We start from the raw sequence: 24,904 nt of genomic DNA on the forward strand, positions 1-24,904 counted from the left end.
CTCACTAATTAAGGGAATGAAGATTGACAGTCATGATGCAGGTTTGAACACTGCTCGGGGTTGGGGGGTTGGTGGAATATGTGGGTTGTCCAGCAGGATGTTTTGCGTTCAAGCTTATTTTGTAATTCTCTTTAAAACTTTGTAAATTATTGATAGCTTGTCCTACCGCATACAGCAAGTATGTGGGGACTGACACTGCCAGGGCAATAGGTGTGTTCTCAAACAGTTCAGTGTTAAAACAACCAGAACTGTGTCATCAATCTATGTTGCGCAATAAAAACATTACTCACAAAACGATATGTATATTTTTTTTCTTTAGGAACAAATTTGGGGAAACTGGGTGATGCAATGGGTTGGACACCGACCTTTCACCTCTGAGCCCTGGGAAGAGAAATTTGACGCCCGCCCGAAACAGGCGCTGGGAGGCCTGAACTGTACTGGGGTTCGGGCTTCCTCTAAATGCCGCCAGTGAGCAGTGGGCACCCCACTAAAGCTCACCGTTTACGGGAGGACGGGAAATCAGCCGGCTTCCCACACTGAAGGGGAGAAGGTGATGAGGGGGGGCGGGTGCTCGACAGTGGGCCGGAGATTTTTTTGTGGACCCGTGAAAATAAGAACTAAACGTTTCCTGGGCCCTTTAAGGACCGCTGGATATACCTGAAATTCAGGTGTGCGGGCCACTCACGAATTACAAGCCCACCTGAAAATTGCATGAGACGGGCCTTGGGTGAGGCAGCTGAGGTGCCCCCTCTCCGCGTCCCGTCCCCCCTCCCTCGGCCATTTTTCAACCGCCGGTCACCTGTTTCTCAGATGAGAAATGAGCGGCTGTGAGTTGCAAATCTCCCCCCATCCCCCCGCCCCCCCCCCCCGGCTTCAAATCCAGCTCACCCTCATGGGATGAAAGTCTCTGTTGGCTGACGATAAGGATCCTGTGTGAAACCAGTTGGATAGCCTCCATCCAGTTCCTAGTGCACGTGGGCCCACAGTACAATAACTAGCACTAACTAAGAGACACTCAGTCTCACTCAGAGACACCACGGGATGGATAGTGTGGGAATGGTAAATTGTCCCCTGCTACAGTCGGGGTGCTCGGTTGAGGCTGGGACATGTTTTTGGGGCATGGTAGAGAGAGCTTTACTTTGTGTCAGACATTGCAACCTTCATGTGCTTGATGCTGACACTGGGTGCCTAAAATGAGAAGGATTCGATTCCCCGGGCATTAATGACCCTCACCTTTGAGCACAAATCTTTTGTGGGGGGGGGGGGGTAAATTCGGGCTATTTTCCAAAGAGTATATGGCCTTATTCCTCCTACCAAAATGCACCACCTTGCACTTCTCTATATTGAAATTTATTTGCCAATTACACACCCATTCTGCAGGTTTATTAACATTGTCTTGTATTTTGTCACTGGGAGGAGCCTTACCCACTGAGCCATCAAGGGGAATTGATAAATTAATCTTTCAGACTTAGCTAATTTGAGACAAAATGAACTTATTTGAATGGTGTGCAGTCTCTGGTTAGCCAGTTGTTCTCAGTGTTCTGGACTATTTAGACATCTGGTAGTGGCTGACAGCCAGCATGTGCTTGATCTACATGACAATGAAATCCATGCGTTCAACAGTCTGAAACAGCAAGAACACAGGCAGTGCACTCTGCCCTTGTGACAACAGCTCTCTGAAAATAATAGGACATTCGCAATCAGTTCAAAACATTCTCAACTCATTTGAAATAAATAGGAGGTTGTTTTTGCAGATGGGGTAGATTAAAAAATTACTGCTGATTCTTTGTTTGATAAAATTGAACTGCTTCCCTCACTCCACTCCCTCCAACGTTTTGCCATCCAGTAATTTCTCTCCTCTCCTGAAGGCACTAACTTTTGCCGGGATACTGTTCCGCAGGCACAGCTGCCCTCTGGCACCGAACTAAGTGGCCGTTCTTCGTCCTTGGGCCGGAACAGCGAGCATTGCTGGGCAATTCAGCCACAGGGGGCATCACATTGTTGCCTGATCCTGCCATCATCCTGATTTTAAAATTCTCATCCTTGTTTTCAAATCCCTGCTTGGCCTCACCCCTCCCTATCTCTGTAACCTTCTCCAGCCCTACAATATTACCAGGGCTCCAAGGGTTAAATTAGGAGGGGAGATTACATAAACTAAGTTTGTATTCCTTGGAATATAGAAGGTTAAGAGGTGACTTGACTGAAGTTTTTCGGGTTTTTGAAAGGATTTGATAGGATAGATAGAGAGAATTTTTCTCCGCTGGTGCGGGAGTCTAGGTCAAGGGGACAAGGCCATTCAGGAGAGAAGATGGGAAACACTTCTTCAAGCAAGAAGTGTTAGAAGCATGAAACTCTCTCTCCCACAAATAGCAATACTTGCTGGCTCAATTAATAATTTTAAATCTGAGATAAATAGATTTTTGCTAGCCAAGGGTATTAAGGGATATGGAACCCTCATTCTTGGGTGGATGGAGTTAGGATACAGATTAACCATGATCTCATTGAATGGCGGAACAGGCTCGAGGGGCTGAATGGCCTACTCCTGTTCCTATGCACAACCCTCCGAGATCTCTGCGCTCCTGCAATTCTGGCCTCTTGCGCATCACCGATTTTTATCACTCCATCATTGACGGCTGTGCCTTCAGCTGCCTAGGCCCCAAGCTCTGGAATTCCCTCCCTAAACCTCTCTACCTATCTCTTCTCCTTTAAGATGCTCCTTAAAACCTACCTATCGCCTGTCCTAATGTGGCTCAGTGTTAAATTTTGTTTGATAATCGCCCCTGTGAAGCACCTCGGGACGTTTTACTACGTTAAAGACTCAATATAAATGTAATCAGCTGTTGTTGACGATGATGATGTCCAGAAAATGCACTTTCCAGCAGGGGTGTCTCGCTACTAATCAGGAGTTGGAACCCTGATGATTTCCCTTATCCCCTCCCTAGCCCAGACCATGAGGGAGTTCCTACTGCTCCAGCTGAGATCAGCCAAATCAGCAGCAGACAAGGGAATGTATCTGGGACCTTCCTAGTTTGTGTGGCTCAGTTCCACACTCACCAATCTTTCTATTTCTTACCTAAATAAGAAAATTGTACTGGCAAATATCACCGACAATATGATGATGTCATTGCGTCTCTCCATCTTAAAAACCCAGTAAAGTTGCCTGCAAAATAGCTTACGAAATGTCAGTGCCACGTAGAAATAATTGTATTCGTCAGCTGTGGCTCAGTGGGTAGCACTCTCGCCTCTGAGTCAGAAGGTTGTGGGTTCAAGTCCCACTCCAGGGATTTCAGCACTGAGCACAGAAAGCCAGACTGACACTCCAGTCCAATAACGAGGGAGTCTGCACTGTTGGAGTTGGCGTCTTTCGGATGTGACGTTAAAACTGAGGCCCTGTCTGCTCTCTCAGTTGGACGTAAAAGATCCCATCGCAATATTTTGAAGAAGAGCAGCGGAATTCTCCCCAGTGTGCTAGGGCCAACATTTATTTCTCAACCAACACCACTAAAACAGGTTATCTGGTCATTACCACATCGCTGTTTGTGGGACCTTGCTGTGTGCAAATTGGCTGCTGCGTTTCCTACATTATAGCAGTGACTACACTGCAAAAAGGTACTTCATTGGCTGTAAAGTGCTTTGGGACATCCTGAAGCCGTGACAGGCGCTACATAAATGCAAGTCTTTCTTTTATGCTGGGTTTCATAGAATCTTACAGCACAGAAGCAGGCCATTTGGTCCATCGTACCTGTACTGGCTCTTTGAAAGAGCTATCCAATTAGTCCCAGACCCCTGCCCTTTCCCCATAGTCCTGGAAAATTTTTCCTTTGTTGCAAGTCTATATCCAATTCCCCTTTTGAAACTTACTATTGAATCTGCTTCCACCACCATTTCAGGCAATGCAGTTTTTTGGGCGGATTATTGATTAATTCATCAAAGTTACTGACCAATGGTACAGAACGCTGGTGGAACACACAGAGCGACTTAGAACAGTACAGCTTGGTAATGGTCAGGGTCTGCTCTATTGGGCCGTTCACTTTTGTCATAGCTCCACACTATGCTCATGCACACACCATAAGCCCCGTGCAGACATCTGCTGCATGTGTCTCAGCATCTGCAATGACAATGAGCTCCACAGCCTTGTGCTCCTACATGTGCCAATATCCACATAGCAACGGCCGTGGTCTCTCTCTCCCTTTGTCCTCCTGCATGTGCCGGCATCTACATAACAATGTCTGTGACCCCGTGCTCCTCCCGCGTGTACCCATATCTGCATCACAATAATACAAGCTCGGCAGCTGAGCCGGCCACTAATCAGCTTGAAGAGCCTGCTGTGCTGCAGAAGGCGGTGAAATGGCCGAATTGGGTTCTTCTTTGTTTCAGAGCTGTAGGTATTTTCCTGCGAGGCGCACGTCTACACACTCGCACAGCTGGGTCCCTCTCGTCTTTGTGTGATTACTTCTTCATTTCCAATCCCCCCCCTTCCCTCCTCACCCCATTTTTCCTGATGGTACTGACTCATGGCGGGGGTCCATTTCCACAGATGCTGCCAACCCTTTGCTAATCTCATGCATTCTTCAAGTAACAGTAAATGTCAGCAGGCTATTTGGCTGTTTGGGGTGGGGGTTGGTGCGACCCAACCAGACCCTGTCCTTACCTGCACACTTTCAAGCAGCAGTCACAGAACGATGATTAGGAAGGGGAACACGGGTCGATTTGTCACTCCCTGGCCCCAGTAGCCCGGCTATTACCAGCCCTGTTGAAATCGGCTAAATCAGCACAGAGCAGAGATTGAACTTAAGACCCTCTTGATCTTTACAGTTCAAAGAAAAACTTGTAAGAAACGCAGCAGCCAATTTGCGCACAGCAAGGTCCCACAAACAGCAGTGTGATAATGACCAGATCATCTGTTTCAGCGATGTTGGTTGAGGGATAAGTATTGGCCCCGGGACATCAGGAGAAATCCCCTGCTCTTGTTTGACGTCCACCTGAGAGGGGAGAGAGGGCCTCTGTTTAACGTCTCATCCGAAAGACGGCACCTCCGACAGTGCAGCACTCTCAGTACTACACTGCAGGGTCAGACTATATTTTTGTGCTTCAGTCTCTCTGGAGTGGAACTTGAACCTACAATCTTCTAACTCGGAGGCGAGAGTGCAACCAACTGAGCCATGCCTGACGCAGTTCAGTTGTACATCAAGCGGCGTCTTTCCATTAGAAGTGAGTAGGATTCCTACATACAAAGCAAAGGTCGGTGGAGGAGGAGGAAATGGGAATTCTAAATGTAGCAAATATCCAAACTGGCTCCAGTGAGGTATTTGCATTCCCACTGCTCCTATTTAATCTTACGACTGGCTACGCACGAGTTAGGCAGACAACTGTGTAGAGGAAATTGTTTCTGAACAACAGGGTGTTAAATGGAGTAACCTGTGATTATAAAACTCTGAGCACCAGACAGTGTGTAGTCTGTGGTAGTGGAGCGTGTCCTTGTTTGGTGCACACCCTTTCAGAGTTCTTCAAAAGCCGAAACGTCCCCACCCCTCCACCCACCATTCATTTCCACAGAATCCCCATTAAGTGTATAAGAATAAGGGTTGATTTGTTTTAAGTGTATATTTTTTTGAACCAGACAACCCCCAGTCCCACTCCCATTGGAACAACTACCACTGAACTAGCTAACTTACTGGTAATGGTACATCTTTTTGCAAGAGCCCCATTGGACCAGAACAGGCTCAGCTGTGATGCTCACCATAGTCAAATAGCATACCATAACTTGCTGCTTGGGCTCATGCAAAAAAAAAATGGCCACTTGGGGAAGGTTCTACACCCTTGGAACTTGTACCCCATGGACCTGTACCCCAGCAAGGAGTCAATACTTCAGAAGAAGAGGAGGAAGTGAAAACAGTTGAGCGGGGGGGGGGGGGGGGAAGAATCAGCCTTTGTATAGAGTTTGACTCAGTTTGTAGCACTCTGACCTCTGTCAGAAGGTTGTGGGTTCAAGCACCACCCCAACCTGTGAACTTAGGTACATATCCATTGCAGTACCAAAGGAGTTCTGCATTATGGGATAGGCTGTCTTTTGAGTTCTACATTAATTCAAGGCCCCATCTGCCATTCTCGAGTGACATAAAAGATCCCATTGGGCACTATTAAGAGAAGAAAAGGAGCTCTCCTCGTGTCCTGTTCAGCCAAACTACCAAAAACAGATTATGTGGCCATTTATCTCATTTACTTTTTTCGGGACTATGCTGTCCGCCATGTTTTCCTACATAACAACAGTGACTGCACTTCAAAAGTAATCCATTGGCTGTAATACACTTGAGATGTCCTGAGAACGTAAAAGGCACTATGTAAATGCAAAACTGGAAATACAAATCGGGAGAGATGTAAAACAGGCTGCCGATTCACTGTCACCCGTCTTACACTATCGCACAAAGTCAAAATTGCCCCCTGTGACTTTAGCCTGTAAGTAACTAGATACAATTACAACTTTATGGAGAAAACTCTGGCCAATATTAGTTTTCCTTAGCAATAAATATCATTTTTACTGCTGTTGTATTACAGCACACTTGATATGCATCCCCCCCTGTTCATAATATGCCCTTTCTGAATGTAGAAAAGTTGTGGAAAATCAATTATGTACTTAACAGGGCAGCTTTGTGCAGTTATTATCTCAGTGTCTCCCAGACACCAAAAACCCAAAGAAAAGAAATATACAAAGATCACATTTGTAAACAGCTGTAGATGGCAATCATTCACCCAGGCTGCAAGCATGGTCAAAGACACAGGAACGCACCACATTCAGGGGGTTTAAGGCAGTCACACGTCAAATTATAAAGTAAAAATCATTTTGATTAGTCACAGACTGCTGCCTCTTTACCCAGATGCAGGCACGTGCAAGGAACCAGGCAGAGGCTTGAACAGGGGACCAACACAATGAGTCTAATTGTACACAACTAGGACTCTGTCCACAGAAGAAGTCTCACACTGACCCCAGGTCTGCACTGAATTTCCATTTCAGCTTCAGAGGCCGCAGAAAGTGTAACATTAGAAGGATATTTGTTCTGGCTAATTCTGCAGACGTATGTCAGAGTATATGATAATGGAGGGGGAGAAATCACTCTATCAAGATCATTGTAAACAATTTTACAACACCAAGTTATAGTCCAGCAATTTTATTTTAAATTCACAAGCTTTCGGAGACTTCCTCCTTCCTCGGGTAAATGTTTACCTGAGGAAGGAGGAAGTCTCCGAAAGCTTGTGAATTTAAAATAAAATTGCTGGACTATAACTTGGTGTTGTAAAATTGTTTACAATTGTCAACCCCAGTCCATCACCGGCATCTCCACATCATGATTATCAAGATCATGATATATCAGAATAATGGAGGGATCAAGTCATTCGGTTTGATTGTGTAATTTTTTTTTTAAACAGCCTTCTGGTGCCTTATCCTAGTGTCCGTTATCTATACGTGAGCCTAGACAGTGTCAGTCGGTTATTTGACCATGGGGGCAGCACAGGCTGATCCTGTCCTGATCCAGTGCCCACACAAGCGTTCTTGCCAGAAGGAGTTACTGGATAGCAGTCACGAGCAGGAATTTTGGCTAATTTTCCCCTTCCCAAACCAGCTGTGACCTGGCCAGAATCAGCTAATCAGCACAGACTGAGCATCAAACCTGGGATCTTCCTATTCTCCATACACCGGGCGGTCCACTTGTCCACCGAGCCACCGGTGGAGAGGGGGAAACTCAGGGCTAACAGTATACGGTCAAGGTGTGATACAGTAGGATAATCCAGTACTGTTTAATCCAATGCTGAAGAGAGAAACGGAAGAAAGGTTTGCATTTATATAGTACCTTTCACGACCTCAGGACATCCCAAAGCGTTTTACAGCCAATGACGAACTTTTGAAGTGTAGTCACTGTTGTAATGTAGGGCAATGCAGCAGCCAATTTGCGCACAGCAAGATCCCTCAAACAACAATGAGATAATGACCAGACAATCTGTTTTTTAGTGATGTTGGTTGAGGGATAGATATTGGCCAGGACACCGGGGTGAACTCTCCTGCTCTTCTTCAAATAGTGCCGTGGGATTTTTAACGTCCACCTGAGAGGGCAGACGAGGCTTTGGTTTAATATCTCATTCTGAAAGACGGCACTTGCTCAAACAGTCTGCCAGCACTACTGACTAGGCTCATATTTGAACTGTCACTATTACTGGAAGGTGGCTGGGATCCATGATATCACACCTTGGGTCAGTGTCAGCAGGAGAGGAGGGGGGAGAAAGATTGGAATTTCTTTTTTAATTAATTGTTGCGATGGTCGCCACAAGTTTGGAAGAACAAGGATCTGCTGCAGATGCCGTCTGTAGGGTGATAAGAGGCTTTTCCCTCCCCTTCCATGCATACACATGCTCTCCATCAGCTAAGCCTTCATTGCCAACGAAAGCATCAAAAGCCTGCAGATAGATTTTATAGTCAGTTTAACTCTCGTTTCATAGACAGTAGAAAGACATTTGTCAATAATTACACACACTCTCCTGCTTCCATTCACCCTGTCGGAGCAAGGGCAGGCTTCATGTGCCTGCTGCCGTACGCCATTCAATCAATGATTTCAATAGCAGATAAAGGAGAGAGCCCCCCTCGAGCAGCTGTTACTGAGTCAGACCGATGAGGCACACGCCAGCTGATCCTGACACAAGCTCCGTGCTCCAACAATTGGCATTTTGTCTGCAGCCTGTGACACACATTCCACGGGTTCACTGCCCACAAAACAAAAGCAACTTTCCTCAAATAACCTGCTCCAATTTGGACACGCTGCTCTGTGTTAGACTGGGCGCATTGACTGGGCTCATGGAGTCTTACTCATAACGACAAAAAAAATCAACACAACTTTGGGGGTGGGGGGTGGGTTAGAAATCACTGTACAAACATGTATTAAAAGTGAGCAACCAGACCTCTGAGGAATGAAGGAAATTGATTCCGTTCTCCTGAGTTAAAGGTTTCGGTGTAAATTAAATGCAAGATAATCGATACCTGGCAATGAGCGCAATTTTTAAACGATTTTTCCCCAATTTTCTTCTCTCCTCCCCTAACTAGTTCCCCCGGTACCAGGCACCCTCCAATATTTTACCCAAATAGCCTTTCTTCTTGCATGGGTTTAGACATCAAGTGTTGATTGATAAGACTATTTGACCAGGAGTGGAGATTGCGGCCAAGTCCCAATCCCATCTTCACCTGACCTCAGGACGTGTGCACTTTCCAGAATGGGATAACTAATCAGGACCCGGAATCAAGATCAGCTATCGCCACACCGACCAGGAATCGAAGCTCATTTGGTGTCGGGGCTCACACTTGAACAATGGGCCCACTTGGGCAATGTCCTGGATGGTAGGTGACATGTGATTGTGGAACAGTGCAGCATTGAGACCTTCAGAGAAAAAAAAAGTTATGCATAAAAGCTGATCATTTCGTTTTACTTTAAAAAGTAATGAGCTTGGAAAAGAAAATGAAAAACAACATAAGCCAGGGAGTGCTGCACTATCGGAGGTGCCGTCTTTCAGATGAGACGTTAAACCGAGGCCCTGTCTGCCCCCTCAGGTGGACGTAAAAAACCCCAAGCCACTATTTTGAAGGAGAGCTGGGGAGTTCTCCCCGGTGTCCTGGGCCAATATTTATCCCTCAACCAATATCACTAAAACAGATTATCTGGTCGTTATCTCATTGCTGTTTGTGGCACTTTGCTGTGCACAAATGGGCTGCTGCGTTTCATAGTTTGTAACAGTGACTGGACTTCAAAAAGTAGTTTGTTGGTTGTAAAGCGCTTTGGGACGTCCTGAGGATGAATGGTGATATATAAGTCAGTCTTTCTTTCTTTCTTAGAACACGACAAACTGTGTGATAGAATTGGCAAGAGTAAAAAGAAATATTTTATACATAGTTTATCTTACTTCCCGGCAGTAATCTCGAGTCCCTAGGTCAACACAAGGCTGTTTGTCTTTAATATTCCAAGTGTGTAGGGTGCAGACTCGTGTTGGGGTGACTGCATTTTTTTTCTCCAATGTTAGAGTGCTGGCGCGTGCTTTGTGATGATAGAGAGTGTAGCGATTGTCATTGTAATTGTGTAAGAGGACAGACGCGTGCCTTGGGACAGACTGCCTGGGTTTCTATTCTGTCAGTATTCTCATTGTAATGTTCAGAGTGCTGCGGTGCTTTGCACCTGTTCCCCCCTGGCCTCCCATTCACGCCGGTGTCAGCACCAGAAAACAACGCAATGTGCACCACCGCCATCTGCTACCCCGAGTTAAAGGGGCTGTCCATCAAACTGGGGGGGTTGGGGAAAGAGCACACACATACAGACACGCACAGAGCGCAGAGGACACAATGGATTTCCATTTGTTACTGAAGGTCAAAGGGCATCTCCATCAAACCAAGGACCACTGCCGAACACAAGTCACAGTCCTTAGCTGTTAGCATGTGGCTCCACATCTCCCCTGTCCCCCCACTAAGTGGTGTTAGGATGCCTTGTGATTCATATCCGTGCCAAGGTCAGCTTCACAACTTGTGTCACTCAATCTTCAATTCTTCTTTTTTTTTATATAAAGTCCACAGATATACCTTTTTTTTGGGCTTTTGTTCTCATTTCTGTCCCCTTATCCCCTGAAGGCGCTGGCTGTGATTGGCTTATGGTTCCACTGTTGCCGACTGCCCACCAGTGCCCCGTCCAAATGGACATGCAACATGCGTAGAGCCCAGACTGTGTCAACCATGGGAAGGCAAAGCCCAACCTGTCCTCACCCAACGTCCAAACTCGTGCACTCTCCAGCAGTGGAAACCTTGGCCGATTTTCTTGCCCCTCTTTGGCCCACGGGCACTGAAGTCGATTGTCGCACCCCATGCTGCCACTCTGGCTCATATCAGCTAACTCAGCACAGATTGGGAATTGAACCTGGGGATTTCTGAGTCTGTATGGCTCAATTACATGCTGCCCTTACTGAGGCACCGGAGAAGCCGGACAATCATCTTCTATTGTCTACTTGTTAGCCGTGGCTAAGTTGGTATGCCAGCTTCCTGGTGCCGATCTCCCTCGTTTACTCTCCCACTTAACGCTGGGCCCCATGAGATGCCAGTCGGGGTATAGCCGTGGCTCAGTGGGTAGCACTCTTGCCTGTGAGTCAGAAGGTTGTGGGTTCAAGTCCCACTCCAGAGTCTTGAGCACAAAATCTAGGCTGACAATCCAGTGCTGCACTGTTGGAGATGCCGTCTTTCGGATAAGACGTTAAACCGAGGCCCTGTCTGCCCTCTCAGGTGGTCACAAAATATCCCCTGGTATTATTTCGAAGAAGATCTGGGGAGTTCTCTTTGGTGTACTGGCCAATATTTATCCCTCAATCAACATAACTATAAACAGATTACCTGGTCATTATCTCATTGCTGTTTGTGGGAGCTTGCTGTGCACAAATTGGCTGCTGCGTTCCTTACATTGCAACAGTGACTACACTTCAAAAGTATTTCATTGGCTGTAAAGCATTTTGGGAGGTCCTGGGGTCACAAAAGGCGCTATATAAATGCAAGTTTTATTGTATTTGTGGCTTCTTGTTGGTCACAATGGCCAAAACACCTTAGACGAGTCTCCACAATCTTGTCCTTCAGAGGTCATTTTATCATCCTCATGTCTATCAAGAGTTCCTGTTTATAAGATAGTCTCAAACTTGCAGTTGGCATGAATTTGCAGCTAAAAGAGCTGGCGATAAGCCATCATGAGTTATTTACTCTGATTCAATGTCGCACCATATCATCCACTGTTTGTCTAGATCACAGATCTGAGCCGCACGGCCAAGTCTTAGCATCAGCCTGGTATAAATAGTTGAAGATGAATCACCGACTGTTTACAACCAAGCTAAAATGCCAGGCCATTTATCAAGCAGATCGTTTAACACCCCACTGCTCGTGAATTTGACTATGAACAGCCTGCAATATAAATCCAATGGGAGTTGTCATTCAACTAATGTCATCCTGACCCAAACAGAAGATGATCTCTAGAAGTAGGTTTGTATGTGTCCATCTATGGTGGGGAGATAGTACAACAGGTTAGAACAAGTCTGTGCTAGAGTTAAGTTGGATTTACTTTTATCTGCTATTATTGACAAGACATGTATTCTGCCTTTGCACCTCATGCCTTGGTACCAACAAGGACTTGGAGGAGTACTGGATGCACGTTACAGAAGGGTGTGCATGTAATGGGGAGAGAAACAAAGGAAGAACTTATATTTATTATAGCTCTTTTCATGTCCTCTAGGCATCTCAAAGCACCTTGCAGCCAAGGAATAACGTTTTAAGTGTCATTACTATTATTATGTAGGCAGTTTTGCACACAGCAAGGTACCACAAATAGTAAATGAGATAAGTGACCAAATATAATCTGTTTTTTGGTGGAGTTGGTTGAAGGAGGAATGTTGGCCAGGACACCGGGAGAGAAATCCTTAGCTCTTCCAACAGTTCCACGGGATCTTTTACGTCCAGCTGACTGTGCAGACGGGACCTCGGTTTACCATCTCAAAGATAGCACCTCCGACAGTGCAGCACTCCCTTAGTACAGCGCTGATGTGTCAGCCTAAATGATGTGCTCAAGTCCCGGAGTGAGCCTTGAACCCACCACCTCCTGACTCAGGCTACAAAGAAGAGAAAGAAGAATAATTCCAAATGTGAGAGAGGGTGCGAGCGGTGAGGAAACACTAAAAATAACACAACCTCTGCAGCCTTCGGAGAAGATCTTGAGGTAGAAGCTCCCTGAAGTATATAAAATATTAAATGGAGATAATTCATGAATATATTACTTTAAAATAAGGCAGGCTTGTCATGAATATAAACCAGTGAAAAATAAACTGAGATCAGAGACCTGAACGAACTTCATCACACAAAGGATGATAAATGTTTAGAATAATCTAACAGGCAGGTTGGCGGAGAACATGACTTCAGAGGCATTCAGTACTCAGTTGATACTAGGCTTGGGAGGATGGGTGTCAGTGGGCTGAACAGCTTTTACTTGCCCTTATGTTGTTATGTCAGTCAAACAGACAGCTCTTTGCTAAATATTATGTTACTTACCAAGCCACTCCTGAGCTGTTTATGCACTGTCATCACAAACAAGGCACATGCTGCCGTGATTTTATACATACCACTAGTTAAAAGTAAAACAAAAGCATGCTGGAATTCTGAAACCAAAACAGAAACTGCTAGAAACACTCAGCAGGTCAGGCAGCATCTGTGGAGAGAGAGTTACGGTCGATAACCTTTCATCAGAACTCTAGTCAAGGTGCTTTTTCCCCACAATTCAAACTACCAAAACTTTACTGAGGTAATGTGCGGGACTTTGCCTGAACAAAAAATAAAATTACCCAGTCACCCTCAGATGGTAAATGCATTGCCTGGACAGGTAGAAAAGAAAAGGAATGTGTTTATACAGAACCTGAAGGTGCCTCTCAGGAGAGTCACAAAGCACTTCCTATGCAATGAATTGCTTGGATGCACAGTCACTGTTGTTAACTAGCAAACATAACTCAGGCACTGAGTAATATAAACCAGGAAGGTCCCAGATCTGTGCAGGGGAGTCAAATATTTTGTAAATTTTTTTTTTTACCTTTTCTGTATTTTTTGTTGTTCAAAACTCAAAGTGCTCAAACTTGGAGTATTTTATTTTTGCAAAAAGTACCCCATCTGGACTTTTCTTTCCGGTAAACAGGTTTTATTTACAGTGCTGAGTTCTATGATAAAACTCTGGAAAGTCCCCCTGAAGTAACCTTTAAAATTGGTCAGAGGCAGACAGTCATCCCTACGCCCACCCCTCCGCCCACGCCCACCTCCCACCTCCCGAGCAAGAACTTTTGCAGGACGTTTGGGATGGGAGTGTGTGAGGAGGGTGAGGAATTCACGCTCAGGTTAAAGCTGCGGTGTGAGCTGATGCACATTTGTTTGCACACTTGCTCTGGCCGTGATTGATGAGGCAGCAGAGGAAGAGTATCAGCTGACAGGTTACACATGCTCTGCCTGGAAGCTGCGAGCACAGTTCCCTCTTCACGCCTAGAATTAACACACACACAGCAGCTGCCGAGCAAGGGCGAGATAAGGGTTCCTGTTTACACAACTTGTGCTTTTCTGTCACACGGGGCCCCCTCAATCGCTCCTCCTGCCGTTTAATTCGATTTGTGGCTTTCATGCTTCTGTCACATGACAGCATTCACGCTCCTCGTCCCAAAGCTCATCAGACATCGTGATTGTTTCTTCCCCCTTCAGGAGTTATTTTTTTTTGCCAGTTTTTCTGCTGAAGATGTTGACTCACGCCAGGGCTCTGTACTTCGCCCGAGCGCCCATTGATCAGGTGTCTGTCTCCACCACCGTTCGACCTTAAGGAGCATCGCAGAGCAGTCGGATTCTGCTCTTATCCGATGTCCTCTCCCAGGAGTCGGATCCCTGGCCAAAATCTTCTTGTGAACATTGGCTGAGCAGAACATGGTAGATTAAAAAGATACCTGCAAATCTGAAATAAAAGCAGAAAATGCTGGAATGCAGGTCAGCATCCTTCCAAAGACTGACTTTTCTGATGCTGTGTGTTTTAGGGTTGCCAACTCTGGTTGGACATACTCCTGGAGTATTCAGCACATGACCTCCCACCTCCAACTGCCCCACCTGATCAAACTGTCATTTTTCCCATCTCCGATCTTTTTATAACTAATAATCACAGAAAATGAAAAAAAAAACTTTTTTAATGCCCCCTATGATTTTTCACCCAGAGTTGCTCGCAGCAGTGTCCGGGAGATTAGTCTTTAATTCCTGGAGACTCCAGGGCAATCCTGGAGCGTTGGCAACCCTAGTGTATTTCCTGCATTTTCTGTTTTCATACCGGATTCAGCTATTATACCCTCTCGTTCCCCATGGTTCTGTAGAGGAGGGCAGATAACTGGAAACAAAAACAGTTTTTAGAAAGTGACAACATAAGTACTGTATCACTTGGAGAGCTTTGCTTAGCATTTTGCATGATGATGTCATCGCATTCTTTTAATATCTTACGCGTTCAACCAGAACTCCTCGAAGGCCTAGTGGGTAAAGGCATCCCCAGATGTAGCAGTAAAGCTCTGCAGACCAGAAGGTCCCAGGTTTCACTGAGCTGCTTTATAATGATGTCACCTAAGGCAGGGGAGGGAGGGAGGGGTACATTTAACCTCAGTGTCCCTAGGTCAGCAATGGAGAAAAAAAATCAGCCGGGATTCCCATTCCAGATCAAGGTGACCTGGCCAATATTAATCCCTCAACCAACAACTAAAAAAAAAACAGATTATCTGGTCATTATCACATTGCTGTTTGTGGGATCTTGCTGTGCGCAGATTGGCTGCCGCGTTTCTTACATTACAACAGTGACTGCACTTCAAAAAAGTACTGCACTGGCTGTAAAGCGCTTTGGGACGGCCTGAGGTTGTGAAAGGCGCTATAGAAATGCAAGTTTTTCTTTTCTTTTATTCAGTAACCCCACTGGAAAGTGGGAGCATGCGGATCGGGGGTTGGCTGCGATACTCTCCCATGGTTGACTATCTTACGGGCACTCGCCGTTTAGCCTTACCGATGAAGATTGACCATGTGGGTGAGGTACCGTTCTCCAGCGAGAATCAACAGTATTGTAAGAGAGGGGGGAAAAGCTAGGGGGAAGTGGGGGGAAATTAAAAGGTATGATACCTGGGTGCCTGTCTTTTTTAAATCACAGAGTTAGTCATTCACCCAAATTGTTTTAATCCAAAGTAACACAAGTCCCCACCGCAGGCAGTGGCGATCTATGTTGGCATCCGAGCAGTGCTCCTTCTGCTGTCCCTGTTTCAGCTCCAATGGCAACAACACAGAGGGGATCTGATTGTAGCGCTGCGTTACCAGGAGAGTGAGACGGGGGGGGGGGGCGGGGGAAGAAATCTGAAAGCAAAGAATAGTAGAGTCAGACAGAAAGTGTGTAGGCAAGATGCTGACTAATCAGCTCCGCCCCATCGACAGATGCCCTGCCATTGTGCAGAGCCGGGGTCTGGAGCGTGCTGGATATATAACAAGCTCCACATGTAACAGCACGCACAAACGGAACAAAGCACACTCCTACTTGCGCATGCTGGGCGTGAGGTTCTAATTGCTTTGCATTATTTTATTGCAGATGATTTTAAGCCTGCTTTTGCAGTAAGGCAAATCCTCTTTAACAGCAAGCAGAGCACTAATTAAAACAGAAAGCCTCCTAGGATGAATAAGGATCTGCACTTGTTCTTTCTGAATTTGATCATGAAAATGGCTACGGGGTTGGAGATGAAAGTGTTTGTAAAAAATTGCACTATTTGGGAGCTCATGTTTAACTCTCAGGGGGGAATTGCAGTCACCCCACATCCCGCTCGCCACAGAACACACCTCGAGTTAAAATCGAGGCTTCTGACTGAGCTATGCCCTTTTCTCTAAGTGTCAACTTGGCTCAGTTGATACCATTTCCACCGCCTCTGAGTCAGAAGGCTGTGGGTTCAAAACCCCTCCCAAGACTTGCGCACAAAATCTGGGCTTATGGGGACCTACTGAGGGAGTGCTGCATTGTCAGATGTTCTGTCTTTCCGATGAGACATTAAAATGAGGTCCCATCTGCCTGGTCAGGTGGACATGAAAAAAAATCCCACTGTACTATGTTAGGAAGACTAAAGAAATAAGAAAAAGTTAAATAAAAATACTTAGTGTATTCTCTTCTGGCCACTCTGCTGACTCTTGCCAGATCTGGCTGTCGAGTTTGGCCCAGTGCAGGCCCCCCCAAATCTCTGAGTTAAAATTGCACCGCGGTGCCGATGACATCATCGGGCCATGACTTTTGAATGTAAAGTAGGCTCCCGCCCGCCTGGAGTGGGTGGCCCTCCCGTGCCTGTTTTGAGGTGAATTAAAATGGCGGTGGGCGAGAACGCGGCACAAACTGCCCCCCCTCCCCACCCCCAATCTCCATTTTAACGATCCGCCTGCCCCCTTTGCGCCAGGTAGACTGTGTTAAAATCTGGGCTAGAGTTCCTACTCCTGATCACCTCCCAACACTTGTCTCTGGGTTCACCCATGAAGAATGGCCACTCGGGCTCTGGTACCTGTGTAACTGTACCCCAGTAGGAATAACCACCCTCAGGGCGGTAAAAGGGGGACACATTTTAGAAAGCACAAGAGCCTGCCATGGGTTATCGCTGCACCAACTTCCCCAAAGGCTTTTCGCTGCGAAGATATTGAACATTTACAGCATAGGTCAACGTCTGTAACATCGATTTGCTCTGTTGCCTCTTTGTCCTGGCTCTATGATTGGCAGGAGGCCCCAGGATGAACAGCAGAGGTCAGTGGCATGAGTGTAGAGAGACCGCATGTCACCGATACCAATCACCCAGCTTTGAGGAGCTCAAAACCTTCGAAACAGCTGCTGCAAGCAACCTGTTAGGTTTCCAATATTTCAAGAGCAAATGGTCCTGTTTTTTTTCCTAAATTTTCTCCCGTCATCACCAAAAAGCTGTAATTCATGCTGAGAAAGTTTTGCAGGTGTTTTTGAAACCTTCACTTATCTATGCGTGGATGGATCATTGAGTAGGAGGTTTGTCTCCCAGTTGTCTAATGGGTAATGGTCTGGTGTAATACAAAAGGTCCTAGTTTCAACCCCCAGTCTCAGCTGAGGTAGTTGATCAACAGTAAGGGGCCACTACAGCTGGTCCGAGCACCACTGACAAGAGGGAAGGACGATCAGCCAGGTTGTCGATTCCCGATTTCTAAATGGTGTCTCTTGCTGGAAAGTGCGTGTGTGCGCATTTGTATGGATGCTGGACGAGAGCGGGATTGGCTGTAATGCCGTTGACAGGCAAATATGCTTAAACAATAATTGTGTCGGCTTAAACATAGCTCAGGCAAGGTTCTGGGTAACTGCAAGCTCAGCACCTTCAGGAGAAGAGGAAAACCAACACAAAAAGAAACTTTGCAAACTCGGGCGTTGGGGAGGAGGGAGAATGTGACACAGTCTGGTCAATCCTGCTTTATTTGCGTCTCTACTGGATTATCACAAAGTGGGTGGGTGGAGATTTGAAAGGAAGTTCACAGCCCCAACCATTTTATCTCCCTGGCTGGGAAGATTTAATTAATCAAACAGTTAAGGACTAAATATAGATCCTAATCAGGGATTGGTTTGAGATTAAGGTGGGGTGAACAGAGTGGGTCAGCCAGTCATGTAACACACTCAGTGATCAAACACACCGATTATTTTTACCTGTTCAGACATTTCTTCAACTGCAGATTGTCTTCCAGCCATGGAGATGAGATGCCCATTTTGAATTTTGACTTTCATCTTCCAAGAATGTTTACACTGAAGAGGCATTAAGAAAGAAGAAAGAAAGACTTGCATTTCTACAGAGCCTTTCACGACCTCAGGACGTCCCAAAGCGCTTTACAGCCAATTAAGTACTTTTGAAGTGTAGACGTAGCTGTAACGTAGGAAACATGGCAGCCAATTACTAACAGCAATTAAATAAATGACCAGATCATCTGTTTAAAGTGTTGGTTGAGGGATAAATATTTTCCAGGATACTGGGGAGAACTCCCCTGCTTTTGTTCGAATAGTGCCTTTGGATCTTTTACGTCCACATGAGAGGGTAGACGGGGCCTTGGTTTAACGACTCATCCGAAAGACGGCATCTCCGACAGTGCAGCACTCCCTCAGTGCAGTACAGAAGTGCCAGCCTAGATTATGTGCTCAAGGCTCTGGTATGGGGCTTGAACCCACAACCTTCTGACTTCAGGGGCAGGAGTGCTACCACTGAGCCAAAGCTGACATCTAAAAAGAGACACCAAATTAGAATTTGATTCCTTCTGGGTTCTCCCAACCCTTAGATTTGGTGCTCTCCACTGGATATTGCTACTTACCAAAGATAATCTATGGCATCTTGACAGCGAGTGTATTACAAACCTGACTGACCCATTGCTCTCTGCCCCTTTCTAACCTCTAATGACTCCCCGATTGGGACGTTGTATTTAGCCTTTAGCCACAGAGCTATTTAAGTCATCATTATGCTCCCTCTGCAGTAGTCATTAGTCCCCATTAGCAATTGTTTGTCAAAGGCACACTGCTTCATTGTGAGGCCGAGACTGGGGCCGAGCTGAAGGACGTCATTAAGCCTTTCACTGTGGTTAGATGCACTATTGCTCCAAGGTCTAATGGAAATTGCTTTCTTATTGCACTACAATACCCAGTGGTGCCAGCTCCTGATGCACAGACCTCGTGCTGCTCCAACCTGAAAGTCGGGATTCGCTGGTGCAGGCAGCAGGGTAGAAACTGGTCCTCTTGGCCACCAACCAAATCCCGCCAAGCTTACTTTAGGGTTGCAGCTGGCTACTCGAGACCCACATCAGGAGCCGATACCACTAGCATGGATTTTAGCATAATATAGGAGCGACTCAACATTCTGGAACCTCTCAATACCCATACCCGATTCCAGCGGGGTCACTGCCCTATGATTGCAACTGTAACCGAAAGGACTTGCATTTATATAGCGCCTTTCACGACCTCAGGACGTCCCAAAGAGCTTTACAGCCAAATGAAGTACTTTAGAAGTGCAGTCACTGTTGTAATGTAGGAAACATGCCAGCCAATTGCGCACAGCAAGATCCCATAAACAGCAATGAGATAATGACCAGATAATCTGTTTTTAGTGATGTTGGTTAAGGGATAAATATTGGCCAGGACACTGGGGAGAACTCCCCTGCTCTTCTTCGAAATAGTGCCATGGGATCTTTTACATCCACCTGAGAGGGCAGTCGGGGTCTTGGTTTAATGTCTCATCTGAAAGACAGCACTTCCGACAGTGCAGCACTCCCTCAGCACTGCATTGGGAGTGTCAGTCTAGATTTAACCGCAACCACTTATAGTTCTGTGATGTAAGAATGAAGCCTGATGCTGGGGAACGATGCTGAGCCCTGCTGTGGCATGGAGGATGGTGACCCTCTAGTACCTTACCCAAGTGCCTATTTGTCATCTGTGAGCACTAGTGTGAGGCTATTTGATCATGGGATTGGCAGGACAAGGCGTTACAGTTAAGACCAAACCAGTCCCTCCCAAGATTCACACAATTCACCGGATTGTGTTCAGAAGCTGGAATCCAAGCTCGTTTTTCCCCTTTCTCACCCAGAGGTGCAGAGGCTAATTGTAGCGTTGCTAATTACCACCCCTGCTGAGATCAGCTAACTCAGCATAGATTGAACCTGAAACATTTCTGGCTTAGATGGTTCAGTACTGTACAAGGCGGTGAAATTACCTACTGTGCCATTGAGGGAGCTCGCAAAACTGTTGGAATACACTGTAGAGCTATCAGTGAGATAGGTGAAGGGTTAATAACTCTGAACGCAGTACAACAGCAGGTCCTTTGCCTTGTTCAAACAGGCTGCTGCACACTTGCCAAGGTCAGCTCGCTGCCAAAACTTGAGTTTTTCTACGAAAAATGCGAGACAGTTTAGGAAAACCACTGAAATGAATATAGCTGGATTTATTTTATTTAATAGTGAGACGCAGAAATAAGTAAAACAAAAATTTTGCTGTTAACATAGTCTGCGAGTCTGACTGAAAGTACAAGTCTGTCACTGTATTGGGCCCCATTCTGCTTTGGACTCAGTTTGGTCATTTCAGACTACCTCAGTGTATTCCAGGACAGAGACAATCTGACCACAAAATCCATTTTTACCCTGTTCTTTTCCTTTTTTGCAAATTTACAGACATTCTCCTTCACCCTCGCACAGGAACAAATAAACCATATACACCGAGGTGAATCTTATAAATGATAGCATGCATTTCAGTGCAAGTCAAAAACAGCATTTTCTGTTTTTATTTCAGATTTCCAGCATCCGCGGTATTTTTGCTTTTGGTGTCTGTGCTAAGTTATCTGATCTCAGTTAAAGCACAGTTGCACACTACACTTGGCCTTAGCGATCCAGGACTATGGAGGGGAATCATTGTCTAGTGATCCCTGCCGGAAAACGTATCCCTGGACATCGACTGGAGGTGGGATCAGTCTCGGCTGTGATGCCCCCACCCACCCTGTCGAAAAGCTGCTGGCACTCATTGTCAGGGCTCACTCCACAACAAGTTCGTGCATTTATATAGCACTTTTAACACAAAAAAATGTCTGTGTTTCACGGGGGGGGAAGGGGGTTGGATGGGGGGCGGTGGGGTGGGGGGAGAAGAGGATATAAAATATACACAAGGGAACAGATGTGGAGCCATGGAGAGTTAGGAAACTTGGTCAAAGAGATGTATTTTTGCAAAGGAGTGGAGAGGTGGAAGGGTTTGGGAAGGGAAAATGGTCACCTGGGTTAGTGAGGTAACAGACGGTGTCTGGGATGGCCTGTATCCTAGCACGAATCAGGAGAATAGGGGAGATTGGAAAGAAAGGTGTATACATTTGGTACCTCAACTTAGCTCCGAGGTGGTTGTTGGGTGCTTGATGCAAATTGACTCCGAGTCCGTAGGACAAGGAGCCAGAGTTAGGTCTGAGCTGCTGCATTGACCACTTGTTGAGAGAATGAAATGGCATGGGGACAAACTGACTCAGCTGCAAATTTTGGCTACAGAAAAGAAAACATAAATTACAGTACCGCGTAGGACTTTCTGTTTAAAACTTGCCTGAATTAACTTTGTATTCACCAAAAACTTACACTTTATTTGGGGTGGGTGGGGGGTGCGGGTGGAAAGAAATGAAAAGACAATAATATGCTACAGCCTTGGTTCAAAATAGCAACTGGTCGCTGAGGTCGGGGAGAGTTGGCAAGAGGCCAGTTCAGGATCATGCAGTCACGGCATGAAGACAGAGAGAAACACCGAATTCGAGGTGGATGATCTGGTTTACGTTACTAAGAAACTGATGAGTTTTGTTTTGCAGGCTCAGCGAGGCTGAAGATGAAGTTACCACTCCCTCTTTCAGTTATCCAGCCTGCCCCAGCTACCACTGTAAGCTTATACACTGCACTGAATATTCAACAGGCCCCTCCCTATCATTCCACAAACAACAACCCTTCCTCCGCACTTACCCTCCCCATACATAGAATCATAGAAAGGTTACAGCATGTAAGGAGGCCATTCGGCCCATCGAGTCCGCGCCGGCTCCATGCAAGAGAATCCAGCTAGACCCACTCTCCCGGCCTATCCCGGTAGCCCTGCAAAATTTTCCTTTCAAGTACTTATCCAGTTCCCTTTTGAAAGCCATGATTGAACCTGCCTCTACCACCCGCCCTGGCAGTGCATTCCAGATCATAACCACTCACTGCGTAAAAAAGTTTTTCCTCATGTCACCTTTGGTTCTTTTGCCAATCACCTTAAATCCATGTTCTCTGGTTCTTGACCCTTCCGCCAATGGGAACAGTTTCTCTCTATTTATTCTGTCTAGACCTTTCCTGATTTTGAATACCTCCATCAAATCTCCTCTCAATCTTCTCTGTTCCAAGGAGAACAACCCCAGTTTCTCCAGTCTATCCATGTAACTAAAGTCCCTCATCCCTGGAATCATTCTAGTAAATCTTTTCTGCACCCTCTCTAAGGTCTTCACATCTTTCCTAAAGTGCGGTGCCCAGAACTGGACACAATACTCCAGTTGTGGTCGAACCAGTGTTTTATAAAGGTTCATCATGACTTCCTTGCTTTTGTCCTCTCTGCCTCTATTTATAAAGCCCAGGATCCCGTATGCTTTTTTAACCGCTTTCTCAACCTGCCCTGCCACCTTCAACGATTTGTGCACATATACCCTCAGATCTCTCTGTTCCTGTATCCTTTTTAGAAATGTGCCCTCCAGTTTATATTGCCTCTCCTCGTTCTTCCAACCGAAATGTATCACTTCGCATTTTTCTCAGTTAAATTTCATCTGCCATGTGTCCACCCATTCCACCAGCCTGTCTATGTCCTCTTGAAGTCTATCATTATCCTCCTCACTGTAAGGAATCTTACAACACCAGGTTATAGTCCAACAATTTTATTTTAAAATCACAAGCTTTCGGAGATTATCCCCTTCGTCAGGTGAATGAGTGAAAGGTTCTCAAATCGCATATCTTATATTAGGCTGGGACAGCATCACACCAATCAAAAGGTGTCGTTGTTGTTCAAACAGGCCAGTCACGGAGAACAGTACGTCCCAGTACACTGAATATACATTGTGTCAATTACACAGACAGAGAGAAAGAGACCCAAATGGCAGAGACAGAGAGAGAGAATATTAAAAACCGATAACTTTTTTTTCCCTTTTGCTGGTGGGGTTACGTGTAGCATGACATGAACCCAAGATCCCGGTTGAGGCCGTCCTCATGGGTGCGGAACTTGGCTATCAACTTCTGCTCGACGATTTTGCGTTGTCGTGTGTCTCGAAGGGCGCCTTGGAGAACGCTTACCTGAAGATCGGTGGCTGAATGTCCTTGACTGCTAAAGTGTTCCCCCACTGGGAGGGAACCCTCCTGTCTGGCGATTGTTGCGTGGTGTCCGTTCATCCATTGTCGCAGTGTCTGCATGGTTTCGCCAATGTACCATGCTCCAGGGCATCCTTTCCTGCAACGTATGAGGTAGACAACGTTGGCCGAGTCACAGGAGTATGAACCGTGTACCTGGTGGGTGGTGTCCTCTCGTGTGATGGTGGTATCCGTGTTGATGATCTGGCATGTCTTGCAGAGGTTGCCGTGGCAGGGTTGTGTGGTGTCGTGGACGCTGTTCTCCTGAAAGCTGGGTAATTTGCTGTGAGCGATGGTCTGTTTGAGGTTGGGTGGCTGTTTGAAGGCGAGTGGTGGAGGCATGGGGATGGCCTTAGCGAGGTGTTCGTCGTCATCGATGACTTGTTGAAGGCTGCGGAGAACGTGGCGTAGTTTCTCCGCTCCGGGGAAGTACTGGACGACGAAGGGCACTCTGTTGGTTGCGTCCCGTGTTTGTCTTCTGAGGAGGTCTATGCGATTCTTCGCTGTGGCCCGTCGGAACTGTCGATCGACAAGTCGAGCGTCATATCCCGTTCTTACGAGGGCGTCTTTCAGCATCTGTAGGTGTCCATCGCGTTCCTCCTCGTCTGAGCAGATCCTGTGTATTCGTAGGGCCTGTCCATAGGGGATGGCCTCTTTGACGTGGTTGGGGTGGAAGCTGGGAAAGTGGAGCATCGTGAGGTTGTCCGTGGGCTTGCGGTAGAGTGAGGTGCTGAGGTGCCCGTCTTTGATGGAGATTTGTGTGTCCAAGAAAGAAACCGATTCTGAGGAGTAGTCCATGGTGAGCTTGATGGTGGGATGGAACTTGTTGATGTTATCGTGTAGTCTCTTCAGTGATTCTTCGCCGTGGGTCCATAGGAAGAAAATGTCGCCGATGTATCTGGTGTACAGCGTTGGTTGGAGGTCCTGTGTAGTGAAGAAGTCCTGCTCGAACTTGTGCATGAAAATGTTGGCGTATTGGGGTGCGAATTTGGTCCCCATGGCTGTTCCGTGTGTTTGGGTAAAGAACTGGTTGTCGAAGGTGAAGACATTGTGATCCAGGATGAAGCGGATGAGTTGTAGGATGGCGTCTGGAGATTGGCTGTTGTTGGTGTTGAGTATTGATGCTGTCGCAGCGATGCCGTCATCGTGGGGGATACTGGTGTAGAGTGCCGAGACGTCCATCGTGGTGAGAAGTGTTCCTGGTTCAACAGGTCCGTGGGTGCCGAGTTTTTGTAGGAAGTCTGTAGTGTCGCGACAGAAGCTGGGGGTTCCCTGTATGATGGGTTTCAGGATGCCCTCGACATATCCAGAGAGGTTCTCACACAGGGTTCCGTTGTCTGATACGATAGGACGTCCGGGTGTGTTGGCTTTGTGTATCTTTGGGAGGCAGTAGAAGTCTCCCACGCGGGGAGTACATGGGATGAG

General features: G+C 46.4%; 1 protein-coding gene across 4 annotated transcripts in view; it reads left to right on the forward strand.

Annotated features, from left to right (window-relative positions):
• Nucleotides 1–24,904, forward strand: part of LOC137299590 (guanine nucleotide-binding protein G(I)/G(S)/G(O) subunit gamma-7) — a 250,750-nt gene that overhangs the window by 181,917 nt on the left and 43,929 nt on the right. The window lies entirely within an intron of this gene.

This window comes from Heptranchias perlo, chromosome 29 (genome assembly GCF_035084215.1).
Source record: "Heptranchias perlo isolate sHepPer1 chromosome 29, sHepPer1.hap1, whole genome shotgun sequence".
NCBI lineage: Eukaryota > Metazoa > Chordata > Chondrichthyes > Hexanchiformes > Hexanchidae > Heptranchias > Heptranchias perlo.